Below are 15,943 nucleotides of genomic sequence, written 5' to 3'. Positions count from 1 at the left end.
AGTTGGTACCAGCCAGAGTCAGCAGGAAGTTGGACCTTTTCCCCTTCCTTTGGGCTGGGCTTTAGGTGGACCTTGACCTGATCATACCCCGGGCCGGGCTAAACAATGCACGTCTGATTCTAAAAAAAAAATGTACGTCTGAGAATCTCAAGTTGAGCCAGGACCGGCCCAGCCCAAATGTTATTTCCTAAGGGAAAATTTTGTTTTTGCCGCTCTAGATTTTGCCAATTTTTCTTATGCCACTCTAGATTTTGACATTTCATTTTTGCCACTCTTAGTTTTTGACAATTATCACAATTGTCATTCCCGTGGCAAAATCAAAATTTTCAGAGTGGCAATTGTCATAATTGTCAAAAGCTAAGAGTAGCAAAAACAAAATAAAATTATTTTGCTTTTGCAACTGAATGGCAATTGTGATAATTATCAAAAACTAAGAGTGGCAAAAGTGAAATGTCAAAATCTAGAGTGGCATAAGGAAAATTGGCAAAATCTAGAGTGACAAAAACAAAATTTTCCCTTAAAATAAATCTATTTATCATACGCAATATTCACCAGGGCTTGACATGCCGCGAATCCTCTTGAAAGAGACGGGTGCCCTCGGGAACGCGGACACAGGTGGTGCATGGCGAATAAACTTCCATTTATGACCTAGTTTGGGCTTTTTCGTGCTTTGGACGCGAAAGGTTGAGGTGTCATCAAGGTTGATATATAAAAAAAACATATCATATAACCCATGGAGGATGACATCAAGTGGTGATCATCATCAAGGTTGCGGTGTGCAAATTCAAGTGTAGCATCACGAAGAGATCGGACTTGAAGCTTGCCATCCATTCTCATGATAATGGACATGTGAAGATGTGCCTAAGAGAGGCTCACCCATACTGGAGTATGTGGGAGCAATCTAGTAGTCTTCATCGAGTGTACGCTATCAATAAAGGTGGTCCAACTTGAGGAAGTCAAGATCGTCATCATCTACCTCAAGTGAACTATGCGCAAGGGAAAGGTTTGACCTTGATAGGTTTTCTATTTTACCGGTCTCATGGTGCTAGTTGGGAGACCGGGTTATAGGTTTGTTTCCCGTACTATCAAGGGGGGCTCTCGAGTGAATAGATTGTATCGTTCATAGAGAGCTCAAACCATTGCATCCTTGGCATCATCTTTCTTGGTTCTTGTTTGGCTTTTCTCTATGTGAGTTTTGGAGCTTGTGGTCATCTTCATGACAAGCTCAAGTTCATCCAAAACGGATTTCCTATATGCATCATCTATTGTATTTTCAATGTTGGAGTTTTTGTCGGTTCTTCACTGGTGGAGGTTTCACACTTCTATATCATTGGCATATTTCAATTCATGATTTGACAGCTCTTATCGTTAGCTTTCTATCAAGCTTGAGTTCGTCAAAATTAGAGTTCACTTGCAGAAGTTATGATAGTTTTGATCTTACTTGTTTCATCTGTTGTGCATTGGTCTTTTGGCAGAGACCAAGCAGTAGTACCACTGGTGCCCACGGTAGTACAACTTCGGATGTACTTCCGTTGGCTTGTACCGCGCTACTTCCGCTTGGCTGGAGTCTTCAGTTGGCGGTAATACCACTTAAGCGGTACTTCTGCTGGGTAGTACCGCAGCTACTTCCGCTTGAGTTGAGTCTTCTGTATGCTCTCTGCCAAGTTATGGTAGTATTGCTAGCACTATATTGTAGTACCTCTTCATGCGGTACTTCCGCTCTGGTGATGTATTGGCTATGCTGGTTCTAACGAAACTACCATTCTAGTACTTCAGTACTCGTTGGGTTGTGTTGACCGGGCTAAGCGGTAGTACTGCTTCCCCGAGCAGTAGTCCCGTTGGTGCACGACCTATGTGCATAACGGTTGGATTTGAGCCCCCTCTATAAAAGGGGGTCTTCTTCCCCATTGCCCCAACGTTTATTTGTAGGCTTTCTCCTCCATTATCGACCTCCGAAAGCTTTGTTTTCTCTATAATCCTCCCATGAATCTTGCATCTTTTTGAGGGAAAGGAGAGAGAGGATCTAGATCTACATTTTCGCCAATCCATATCTCCTCTAAGTGAGGGGAACCTTGTGGATCTGGATCTTGGAGTTCTTTTGTGTTTTCCTTGTTTTTCCTCTCATATTCCTCCATAGCTTCATTGCATTGGTGGGATTTGAGAATGCGGGACTTGAGCACTTCGTGTGTTCTTGCCATTGTATTAGTTGCATCGATACGAGTTCTCCACGGTGATACGTGGAAGTGAAAGTTTAGAAGCTTATTACTCTTGGGTGTTTCAGCACCCTAGAGCTTGTGCCTCTTGGGTGCTTGGGCACCCTAGATGGTTGGTCGTGTTGCGGAGCTCAATCATTGTGGTGTAAAGCTCCAGGCAAGCTTCGGGGTCTCCAATTAAGTTGTGAAGATTGCCCCAAGAAAATTTATCGTGAATGATGAGAGGAGTCCACTCATCGTGAGAATAACCCACCTAGCATGGAAGATACTGACGGCCCCCAATCGCCACATGAGCGATTTGGGGCTCTTGCATGGAGGTCTCGCATACCACCCTACTACGACTACACGATAAGCTGTTGTTGGAAATATGCCCTAGAGGCAATAATAAAAGGATTATTATTATATTTCCTTGTTCATGATAATTGTCTTTTATTCATGCTATAATTGTGTTATCCGGAAATCATAATACATGTGTGAATACATAGACACCAACATGTCCCTAGTAAGCCTCTAGTTAACTAGCTCGTTGATCAACAGATAGTCATGGTTTCCTGACTATGGACATTGGATGTCATTGATAACGAGATCACATCATTAGGAGAATGATGTGATGGACAAGACCCAATCCTAAACATAGCACAAGATCGTATAGTTCGTTTGCTAGAGTTTTTCCAATGTCAAGTATCTTTTCCTTAGACCATGAGATCGTGTAACTCCCGGATACCGTAGGAGTGCTTTGGGTGTACCAAACGTCACAACGTAACTGGGTGACTATAAAGGTATACTACGGGTATCTCCGAAAGTGTCTGTTGGGTTGACATGGATCAAGACTGGGATTTGTCACTCCGTATGACGGAGAGGTATCTCTGGGCCCACTCGGTAATGCATCATCACAATGCGCTCAAAGTGACCAAGTGTCTGGTCACGGGATCATGCATTACGGTACGAGTAAAGTGACTTTCCGGTAACGAGATTGAACGAGGTATTGGGATACCGACGATCGAATCTCAGGCAAGTAACGTACCGATTGACAAAGGGAATTGTATACGGGGTTGCTTGAATCCTCGACATCATGGTTCATCCGATGAGATCATCGAGGAGCATGTGGGAGCCAACATGGGTATCCAGATACCGCCCACCCCATGCGCCTAGGGTTGGGAACCCTAGGGTTGGGGGGGCGCCCCACTTGCCTTGGGGGCCACTCCACCCTTGGCCGCCGCCCCCCTAGGAGATCCCATCTCCTAGGGCCGGCGCACCCCTAGGGGGCCTATATAAAGGGGGGAGGGAGGGGCAGCAGCACCCTTGAGTCTTGGCGCCTCCCTCTCCTCTGCTACACCTCTCCCTCTCGCAGTAGAACGGCGAAGCCCTGCTGCGGTGACCCCTGCATCCACCACCACGCCGTCGTGCTGCTGGATCTTCATCAACCTCTCCTTCCCCTTGCTGGATCAAGAAGGAGGAGACGTCACGCTGACCGTACGTGTGTTGAACGCGGAGGTGCCGTCCGTTCGGCGCTAGGATCTCCGGTGATTTGGATCACGTCGAGTACGACTTCCTCATCCCCGTTCTTTGAACGCTTCCGCGCGTGATCTACAAAGGTATGTAGATGCAATCCGATCACTCGTTGCTAGATGAACTCATAGATGGATCTTGGTGAAACCGTAGGAAATTTTTTGTTTTCTGCAACATTCCCCAACAGTGGCATGATGAGCTAGGTCTATGCGTAGTTCTCTTTGCACGAGTAGAACACAATTTGTTGTGGGCGTAGATGTTGTCAACTTTCTTGCCGCTACTAGTCTTATTTTGCTTCAGCAGTATCGTGGGATGAAGCGGCCCGGACCAACCTTACACGTACGCTTACGTGAGACCGGTTCCACCGACTAACATGCACTAGTTGCATAAGGTGGCTGGCGGGTGTCTGTCTCTCCCACTTTAGTTGGAGCGGATTCGATGAAAAGGGTCCTTATGAAGGGTAAATAGAAGTTGACAAATCACGTTGTGGCTTTCACGTAGGTAAGAAAACGTTCTTGCTAGAACCCTATTTCAGCCACGTAAAACTTGCAACAACAATTAGAGGACGTCTAACTTGTTTTTGCAGCAAGTGTTTTGTGATGTGATATGGCCAAAGTTGTGATGAATGATGAATGATATATATGTGATGTATGAGATGTTCATGCTATTGTAATAGGAATCACGACTTGCATGTCGATGAGTATGACAACCGGCAGGAGCCATAGGAGTTGTCTTTATTTTTTGTATGACCTGCGTGTCATTAAGAAACGCCATGTAAATTACTTTACTTTATTGCTAAACGTGTTAGCCATAGTAGTAGAAGTAATAGTTGGCGAGCAACTTCATGGAGACACGATGATGGAGATCATCGTGTCATGCCGGTGACAAGATGATCATGGAGCCCCAAGATGGAGATCAAAGGAGCTGTGTGATATTGGCCATATCATGTCACTATTATTATTTGATTGCATGTGATGTTTATCATGTTTTTGCATCTTGTTTACTTAGAACGACGGTAGTAAATAAGATGATCCCTCATAATAATTTCAAGAAAGTGTTCCCCCTAACTATGCACCATTGCGATAGTTCGTTGTTTCGAAGCACCACGTGATGATCGGGTGTGATAGATTCCAACGTTCACATACAACGGGTGTAAGACAGATTTACACATGCAAACACTTAGGTTGACTTGACGAGCCTAGCATGTACAGACATGGCCTTGGAACACAGAAGACCGAAAGGTCGAGCATGAGTCGTATAGAAGATATGATCAACATGAAGATGTTCACCGATGTTGACTAGTCCGTCTCACGTGATGATCGGACACGGCCTATTTAACTCGGATCATGTTATACTTAGATGACTGGAGGGATGTCTATCTGAGTGGGAGTTCATTGAATAATTTGATTTAGATGAACTTAATTATCATGAACTTAGTCTAAAATCTTTACAACATGTATTGTAGATCAAATGGCCAACGTTGTCCTCAACTTCAACGCGTTCCTAGAGAAAACCAAGATGAAAGACGATGGCAACAACTATACGGACTGGGTCCGGAACCTGAGGATCATCCTCATAGCTGCCAAGAAAGATTATGTCCTACAAGCACCGCTAGGTGAAGCACCTACTCTCCCTGCAGAACAAGACGTTATGAACGCTTGGCAGACACGTACCGATGATTACTCCCTCGTTCAGTGCGGCATGCTTTACAGCTTAGAACCGGGGCTCCAAAAACGTTTTGAGAGACACGGAGCATATGAGATGTTCGAAGGGCTGAAAATGGTTTTTCAAGCTCATGCCCGGGTCGAGAGATATGAAGTCTCCGACAAGTTCTTCAGCTATAAGATGGAGGAAAATAGTTCTGGCAGTGAGCACATACTCACTATGTCAGGGTTACATAACCGCTTGACTCAGTTGGGAGTTAATCTCCCGGATGACGCGGTCATTGACAGAATCCTTCAGTCGCTTCCACCGAGCTACAAGAGCTTTGTGATGAACTTCAATATGCAGGGGATGGAAAAGACCATTCCTGAAGTATTTGCAATGCTGAAATCAGCAGAGGTAGAAGTCAAAAAGGAACATCAAGTGTTGATGGTGAATAAAACCACTAAGTTCAAGAAAGGCAAGGGTAAGAAGAACTTCAAGAAGGACGGCAAGGGAGTTGCCGTGCCCGGCAAGCAAGCTGCCGGGAAGAAGCCAAAGAATGGACCCAAGCCCGAGACTGAGTGCTTTTATTGCAAGGAAAGTGGTCACTGGAAGCGGAACTGCCCCAAATACTTAGCGGACAAGAAGGCCAGCAAAACGAAAGGTATATGTGATATACATGTAATTGATGTGTACGTTACCAGTACTCGTAGTAGCTCCTGGGTATTTGATACCGGTGCAGTTGCTCACATTTGTAACTCAAAGCAGGAGCTGTGGAATAAGCGGAGACTGGCGAAGGACGAGGTGACGATGCGCGTCGGGAATGGTTCCAAGGTTTATGTGATCTCCGTTGGCACGCTACCTCTACATTTACCTACGGGATTAGTTTTGAACCTCAATAATTGTTATTTAGTGCCAAGTTTGAGCATGAACATTGTATCAGGATCTCGTTTAATACGAGATGGCTACTCATTTAAATCCGAGAATAATGGTTGTTCTATTTATATGAGAGATATGTTTTATGGTCATGCTCCGATGGTGAATGGTTTGTTCTTAATGAATCTCGAGCGTAATGCTACACATATCCATAGTGTGAGTACCAAAAGATGTAAGGTTGATAATGATAGTCCCACATACTTGTGGCACTGCCGTCTTGGTCACATAGGTGTCAAACGCATGAAGAAGCTCCATGCAGATGGACTTTTAGAGTCTCTTGATTACGAATCATTTGACACGTGCGAACCATGCCTCATGGGTAAAATGACCAAGACTCCGTTCTCAGGAACAATGGAGCGAGCAACCAACTTATTGGAAATCATACATAATGATGTATGCGGTCAAATGAGTGTTGAGGCTCGCGGTGGTTATCGTTATGTTCTCACCCTCACTGATGACTTGAGTAGATATGGGTATGTCTATTTAATGAAACACAAGTCTGAGACCTTTGAAAAGTTCAAGGAATTTCAGAGTGAGGTTGAGAATCAACGTGACAGGAAAATCAAATTCTTGCGATCAGATCGTGGGGGAGAATACTTGAGTCACGAATTTGGCACACACTTAAGAAAATGTGGAATAGTTTCACAGCTCACGCCGCCTGGAACACCTCAGCATAATGGTGTGTCCGAACGTCGTAATCGCACTCTATTAGATATGGTACGATCTATGATGTCTCTTAACGATTTACCGCTATCATTTTGGGGCTATGCTTTAGAGACTGCCGCATTCACTTTAAATAGGGCTCCGTCGAAATCCGTTGAGACGACACCGTATGAATTATGGTTTGGGAAGAAACCTAAGCTGTCGTTTCTAAAAGTTTGGGGATGCGATGCTTATGTCAAGAAACTTCAACCTGAAAAGCTCGAACCCAAGTCGGAAAAATGCGTCTTCATAGGATACCCTAAAGAAACTATTGGGTATACCTTCTACCTCAGATCCGAAGGCAAGATCTTTGTTGCCAAGAATGGATCCTTTCTAGAGAAGGAGTTTCTCTCGAAAGAAGTAAGTGGGAGGAAAGTAGAACTTGATGAAGTATTACCTCTTGAACTGGAAAATGGCGCAACTCAAGAAAATGTTCCTGAGGTGCCTGCACCGACTAGAGAGTAAGTTAATGATGATGATCATGAAACTTCAGATCAAGTTGCTACTGAACTTCGTAGGTCCACAAGGACACGTTCCGCACCAGAGTGGTACGGCAACCCTGTCTTGGAAATCATGTTGTTAGACAATGGTGAATCTTCGAACTATGAAGAAGCGATGGCGGGCCCGGATTCCGACAAATGGCTGGAAGCCATGAAATCCGAGATAGGATCCATGTATGAAAACGAAGTATGGACTTTGACTAACTTGCCCGTTGAGCGGCGAGCCATAGAAAATAAATGGATCTTTAAGAAGAAGACAGACGTGGATGGTAATGTGACCATCTATAAAGCTCGGCTTGTCGCTAAGGGTTATCGACAAGTTCAAGGGGTTGACTACGATGAGACTTTCTCACCGGTAGCGAAGCTGAAGTCCGTCCGAATCATGTTAGCAATTGCCGCATTCTATGATTATGAGATATGGCAAATGGACATCAAAACGGCATTCCTTAATGGTTTCCTTAAGGAAGAATTGTATATGATGCAGCCGGAAGGTTTTGTCGATCCTAAGAATGCTGACAAGGTGTGCAAGCTCCAACGCTCGATTTATGGGCTGGTGCAAGCATCTCGGAGTTGGAACATTCACTTTGATGAGATGATCAAAGAGTTTGGGCTTATGCAGACTTATGGAGAAGCCTGCGTTTACAAGAAAGTGAGTGGGAGCTCTGTAGCATTTCTCATATTATATGTAGATGACATACTTTTGATGGGAAATGATATAGAGCTTTTGGACAGCATTAAGGCCTACTTGAATAAGAGTTTTTCAATGAAGGACCTTGGAGAAGCTGCTTATATATTAGGCATCAAGATCTATAGAGATAGATCAAGACGCCTCATAGGTCTTTCACAAAGCACATACCTTGATAAGATATTGAAGAAGTTCAATATGGATCAGTCTAAGAAGGGGTTCTTTCTTGTGTTGCAAGGTGTGAAATTGAGCTCAGCTCAATGTCCGACCATGGCAGAAGATATAGAAGAGATGAGTGTCATCCCCTATGCCTCAGCCATAGGTTCTATTATGTATGCCATGCTGTGTACCAGACCTGATGTAAACCTTGCCGTAAGTTTGGTAGGTAGGTACCAAAGTAATCCCGGCAAGGAACACTGGACAGCGGTCAAGAATATCCTGAAGTACCTGAAAAGGACTAAGGAAATGTTTCTCGTTTATGGAGGTGACGAAGAGCTCGTCGTAAAGGGTTACGTCGACGCTAGCTTCGACACAGATCTGGATGACTCTAAGTCACAAACCGGATACGTGTATATTTTGAATGGTGGGGCAGTAAGCTGGTGCAGTTGCAAGCAGAGCGTCGTGGCGGGATCTACATGTGAAGCGGAGTACATGGCAGCCTCAGAGGCAGCACATGAAGCAATTAGGGTGAAGGAGTTCATCACCGACCTAGGAGTCATACCCAATGCGTCGGGGCCGATCAAACTCTTCTGTGACAACACTGGAGCTATTGCACTTGCCAAGGAGCCCAGGTTTCACAAGAAGACCAGGCACATCAAGCGTCGCTTCAACTCCATTCGTGAAAATGTTTAAGATGGAGACATAGATATTTGTAAAGTACATACGGACCTGAATGTAGCAGATCCGTTGACTAAACCTCTCCCTAGAGCAAAACATGATCAACACCAGAATTCCATGGGTGTTCGATTCATCACAATGTAACTAGATTATTGACTCTAGTGCAAGTGGGAGACTGTTGGAAATATGCCCTAGAGGCAATAATAAAAGGATTATTATTATATTTCCTTGTTCATGATAATTGTCTTTTATTCATGCTTTAATTGTGTTATCCGGAAATCGTAATACATGTGTGAATACATAGACACCAACATGTCCCTAGTAAGCCTCTAGTTGACTAGCTCGTTGATCAACAGATAGTCATGGTTTCCTGACTATGGACATTGGATGTCATTGATAACGAGATCACATCATTAGGAGAATGATGTGATGGACAAGACCCAATCCTAAACATAGCACAAGATCGTATAGTTCGTTTGCTAGAGTTTTTCCAATGTCAAGTATCTTTTCCTTAGACCATGAGATCGTGTAACTCCCGGATACCGTAGGAGTGCTTTGGGTGTACCAAACGTCACAACGTAACTGGGTGACTATAAAGGTATACTACGGGTATCTCCGAAAGTGTCTGTTGGGTTGACACGGATCAAGACTGGGATTTGTCACTCCGTATGACGGAGAGGTATCTCTGGGCCCACTCGGTAATGCATCATCACAATGAGCTCAAAGTGACCAAGTGTCTGGTCACGGGATCATGCATTACGGTAGGAGTAAAGTGACTTGCCGGTAACGAGATTGAACGAGGTATTGGGATACCGACGATCGAATCTCGGGCAAGTAATGTACCGATTGACAAAGGGAATTGTATACGGGGTTGCTTGAATCCTCGATATCGTGGTTCATCCGATGAGATCATCGAGGAGCATGTGGGAGACAACATGGGTATCCAGATCCCGCAGTTGTTTATTGACCGGAGAGCCATCTCGGTCATGTCTACATGTCTCCCGAACCCGTAGGGTCTACACACTTAAGGTTCGATGATGCTTGGGTTGTAGAGATATGAATATGCAGTGACCCGAAAGATGTTCGGAGTCCCGGATGAGATCCTGGACGTCACGATGAGTTCCGGAATGGTCCGGAGGTGAAGAATTATATATAGGAAGTGCAGTTTCGGCCATCGGGAGAGTTTCGGGGGTCACCGGTATTGTATCGGGACCACCGGAAGGTTCCCGGGGGTCCACCGGGTGGGGCCACCCATCCCAGAGGGCCCCATGGGCTAAGTGGGGAGGGGAACTAGCCCATAGTGGGCTGGTGCACCCCCCTTGGCCCACCTCATGCGCCTAGGGTTGGGAACCCTAGGGTGGGGGGCGCCCCACTTGCCTTGGGGGCCACTCCACCCTTGGCCGCCGCCCCCCTAGGAGATCCCATCTCCTAGGGCCGTCGCACCCCCTAGGGGGCCTATATAAAGGGGGGAGGGAGGGGCAGCAGCACCCTTGAGTCTTGGCGCCTCCCTCTCCTCTGCTACACCTCTCCCTCTCGCAGTAGAACGACAAAGCCCTGCTCCGGTGACCCCTGCATCCACCACCACGCCGTCGTGCTGCTGGATCTTCATCAACCACTCCTTCCCCTTGCTGGATCAAGAAGGAGGAGACGTCACGCTGACCGTACATGTGTTGAACACGGAGGTGCCGTCCGTTCGGCGCTAGGATCTCTGATGATTTGGATCATGTCGAGTACGACTTCCTCATCCCCGTTCTTTAAACGCTTCCGCGCGTGATCTACAAAGGTATGTAGATGCAATCTGATCACTCGTTGCTAGATGAACTCATAGATGGATCTTGGTGAAACCGTACGAAATTTTTTGTTTTCTGCAACGTTCCCCAACAGCTGTAAGATGCAAGCACCACAACTTACAGTAGGAAGCAAGAAGCGGGTGCATCAGGAGGAAAAACATTTCATTTGAGTAGCACAATGTATGTGACTCACCATGTATGGTACTGCCTTGTCCTGCGAATTAGAAAATATTATTACACTGTACTATTTTAGGACTCTTGCCAAATTAGTTAATAACTTAATATATTTCTGGTAGTGTTTGGATGCTTGTGTTTGGGTATGTACTTTCAGAGTCAAGGCAATGTTTGAATTGCAGGTTGAATAAGAATCCAAGACAAGTTGCATTCATAAAGTTGAGCATTCAGTCTGTATGTATCGTGTGGGTACAACATAAACCTAAGTCTTGTAATAATCCTTGGACTTGAAGAAAAGGGTAGAGAAAAAGTTGCCCCAAATTTGCTCTATTTTTGATGTGTGAGTGAGGTTGATTCTTGGGCGAAAGCCAACAAGTTTCAATTCCTCCGTCACACGCATTTTCTGCGACAGATTCTTTTCTTGCTGGGTTTAAACTTTAAAGATCAGAAAGTTAATGTGGAATGGGAGTAGTCGCACTATCTGGAGCTCAGGGCAGTGGGAAGGTAATGATAATGATAAAACTAAGAGCCTGTTTGGGACTGCTCTGCTCCTTAAAATTCAGCTTTGCTTCAGGAAACACAAGCCAAACGGGGTAGCTCCACGATATGCCGCTCCACAAAAAAACTAGAATCTAAGGCGCAATTCCCAGTTTCTTATGAAGCTCTTCAGGGGGTGCTCCAAAAAACTATAGAAGCTGGAGTTGGGTGGAAATTACCCACCACTGCCACCAGTAAGTGGATACCCCTTCGTTTCTCTCCCCTCAACCAATCAAATAGATCCTTTCCACCAAATTTCTCATTCTTGAAGCTGAAGCTAGATGGAAGCCAAACATTCTCTTTGGTAGTGCTACAACTTCTGGATGATGTAAGTGCATCTAGTGCCCCTTAGTGATTTTGGTGTATTGAAGACTTATAGGTTAAGGGACTAATGCGTGTGTGAGTGTACACAGGTCTATAAGTCTATGAGGAGTTTGATATTTACAGGAAAAGTCGACCCCTAAAAATGAACATCTTCGACTGAAGATTTTGGTATTTCTGAAGACTTTCATGAAGACTTTGAAAGTGAAGAAATTGGTGTGTCCGTGAAGACTTGATATCCATGCGAGGAATATGAAGCTTGAATACTTTAGTTTCCATAGTTTTGTTTTTCTCTTTCTTGAGTCATAGGAAACACCGTACTGTTAAAGGGGGTCGAGGAAATACTAAGGAAAAATTTCCATGTGATGCTCAACTCAAAATCCTACACCTACCAATCCCTTCGAGTGAAGCCATTGGAAATCTCATACAGTTCAGCCAATTTCTTCAGTGACAGAGACGAAGTTCTTCTGGTCTCTGAGGAATTTGTCCTGACTGAGGAGTTAGGAATTCGCCAGTGCGGATTGCCTACACAGTGAGGAACATGATAGCCCTGAGGATTCTACTACTCAAAATTCCGACCGTTGCTGTGCTATGCGCCAGTTGTCCCAAAATATCTATCCACCTAACGGTCATATCATTGAAGGGCATTTATGTCTTATCATGTCGGGCTGCTCCCTAGGCTATAAATAGCCGCCCCTACAACCACTAGCTGGTTGGCTGCTCCGAGAGAAACTGACACTTGTCATTTGAGAGCAACCCATCCTCCGAGGACTTTGAGCAAAAATCATCAAGTGAGGAAAAACCAAAAACCCAAAACCCAAACACCTACAAACCCCAAGTGATTAAGCATCACTTAAGAGATTGATCCTGAGTGGATCCGACACTTGTTACCTTTGAAGACTGTGCTTCTTCCAGACGGTTAGGCGTCATGGTCTAGAGCATCCAAGAGGAATTATGGATCGCCGAGTGACCAAGTTTGTGAAGGTTTGGAAGTCGCCTGAAGACTTACCACGAGTGATTGGACGAGGTCTGTGTGACCTTAGTTCAAGGAGAATACGGTGAGGACTGGGTGTCTTGGACTAAGTGTCCTTGACTGGGTGTCCGGGACTGTGTGTCCTCGAGTTTAAATACTCAGCCGCTCCAACCAGACGTACAACTGAGACAGCAGTTGGAACTGGTCTACCAAATCATTGTCTTCACCGAGCTTACTGGTTCTATTTCCTCAACTATTTCATTTCCTCATAACTCTGTTGTATCTTTGTTCATATCTGTGTTTGAAGACGTTGACTGAAGACTTTCTCAATTTCCTTAGTTCAATTTCTTCAGTCTGTTTGTCTTTATCCTGTGTTATCCTGTGATTACGCTTCCTGTACTCTGTGCCTGTCTTCATTTCATCATGATGACTATGCTTGTATTCTGTTGTGTTTACCTTTGAGTACTTATTCCGCTGCTAGTAGTTCTTCACTAAGGAATTTCCTCACTGGCAAATTCCTCAGTGAAGAATTTCATAAAAATCGCCTATTCACCCCCTCTCTAGTCAATATAACGCACTTTCAATTGGTATCAGAGCAAGGTACTCCCTTGTTCTGTGTGATTTTGGTTTAACCGCCTGGAGTTTTAGTTATGTCGACCGCAGGTATGATCAAGGTCTCTGCTGGGTGTCCTACCTTCGATGGGACGGACTACCCCTACTAGAAGAATAAGATGCGAATGCATCTTGAAGCAATTGATAACGATCTCTGTTATGTTGTGGAAAATGGTGTTCCCTCAGTCACACCTTCTCTGAATGTTGCCGATGTGAAGAGATTCAAGCAACTCGACTCTCAAGCGAAGAATATCATATGTGGCCATCTGAGCAAAGGACAGTATGGCAGAGTGAGTGCTTTGGAAACAGCGAAGCTTATCTGGGACAGGTTGTCCAAAGTGAATGAAGGAGTCTCAACTCAGCGTGACTCTCGAGTTGATGTTCTTCGCAATCTCTTCAACCGCTTCAAAAGACTCGACAATGAAAATGTTCAACAAACCTTCGATCGCCTCACTGACATCTCAAATGAGCTTCAAGCACTCGGTGCCACTGACATCACTGACCATGTGGTGGTGAAGAAATTGCTGAGATCGCTTGATTCCTCATTTGACACTCTGGCATTGATGATACAAGTGAAGGAAATATGCCCTAGAGGCAATAATAAAGTTATTATTTATTTCCTTATAATCATGATAAATGTTTATTATTCATGCTAGAATTGTATTAACCGGAAACATAATACATGTGTGAATACATAGACAAACAAAGTGTCACTAGTATGCCTCTACTTGACTAGCTCGTTAATCAAAGATGGTTATGTTTCCTGACCATAAACAATAAGTTGTTATTTGATTAACGAGGTCACATCATTAGTTGAATGATCTGATTGACATGACCCATTCCATTAGCTTAGCACCCGATCGTTTAGTATGTTGCTATTGCTTTCTTCATGACTTATACATGTTCCTATGACTATGAGATTATGCAACTCCCGTTTGCCGGAGGAACACTTTGGGTGCTACCAAACGTCACAACGTAACTGGGTGATTATAAAGGAGCATTACAGGTGTCTCCAAAGGTAGATGTTGGGTTGGCGTATTTCGAGATTAGGATTTGTCACTCCGATTGTCGGAGAGGTATCTCTGGGCCCTCTCGGTAATACACATCACATAAGCCTTGCAAGCATTACAACTAATATGGTAGTTGTGAGATGATGTATTACAGAACGAGTAAAGAGACTTGCTGATAAACGAGATTGAACTAGGTATTGGATACCGAAGATCTCGAATCTCGGGCAAGTTAACATACCGATGACAAAGGGAACAACGTATGTTGTTATGCGGTCTGACCGATAAAGATCTTCGTAGAATATGTAGGAGCCAATATTGGCATCCAGGTCCCGCTATTGGTTATTGACCGGAGACATGTCTCGGTCATGTCTACATTGTTCTCGAACCCGTAGGGTCCGCACGCTTAAGGTTACGATGACAGTTATATTATGAGTTTATGCATTTTGATGTACCGAAGGTTGTTCGGAGTCCCGGATGTGATCATGGACATGACGAGGAGTCTCGAAATGGTCGAGACGTAAAGATTGATATATTGGAAGCCTATGTTTGGATATCGGATGTGTTTCGGGTGAAATCGGGATTTTACCGGAATACCGGGAGGGTTACCGGAACCCCCCGGGAGCTATATGGGCCATAGTGGGCCTTGGTGGAAAAGAGAAGAGGCTGCCCTAGATGGGCTGTGCGCCTCCCCCTTCCCCTAGTCCTATTAGGACTAGGAGAGGTGGCCGGCCCCCTCCTCCTCTTTTCCCCCTCCGCGAATCCTATTCCGACTAGGATTGGGGGGGGGGGAATCCTACTCCTAGAGGGAGTTGGACTCTCCTGCGCCCTCCTCCTTGGCCGGCCAGCCTCCCCCCTCTACTCCTTTATATACGGAGGCAGGGGACACCTCTAGACACACAAGTTGATCCACGTGATCTATTCCTTAGCCGTGTGCGGTGCCCCCTGCCACCATATTCCTCGATAATACTGTAGCGGAGTTTAGGCGAAGCCCTGCTGCTGTAGTACATCAAGATCGTCACCACGCCGTCGTGCTGACGGAACTCTTCCCCGACACTTTGCTGGATCGGAGTCCGGGGATCTTCATCGAGCTGAACGTGTGCTCGAACTCGGAGGTGCCGTAGTTTCGGTGCTTGATCGGTTGGATCGTGAAGACGTACGACTACTTCCTCTACGTCGTGTCATCGCTTCCGCAGTCGGTCTGCGTTGGGTATGTAGACAACACTCTCCCCCTCGTTGCTATGCATCACATGATCTTGCGTGTGCGTAGGAATTTTTTTGAAATTACTACGAAACCCAACAGTGGTATCAGAGCCAGGTTATTTATGTTGATGTTATATGCACGAGTAGAACACAAGTGAGTTGTGGACGATACAAGTCATACTGCCTACCAGCATGTCATACTTTGGTTCGGCGGTATTGTTGGACGAGACGACCCAGACCAACATTACGCGTACGCTTACGCGAGACCGGTTCTCCCGACGTGCTTTGCACACAGGTGGC

Source organism: Triticum urartu, chromosome 2, assembly GCF_003073215.2.
Source record: "Triticum urartu cultivar G1812 chromosome 2, Tu2.1, whole genome shotgun sequence".
Classification (NCBI taxonomy): domain Eukaryota; kingdom Viridiplantae; phylum Streptophyta; class Magnoliopsida; order Poales; family Poaceae; genus Triticum; species Triticum urartu.
The sequence above is the reverse complement of the archived record's forward strand: the minus strand, read 5'-3'. Positions refer to the sequence as shown.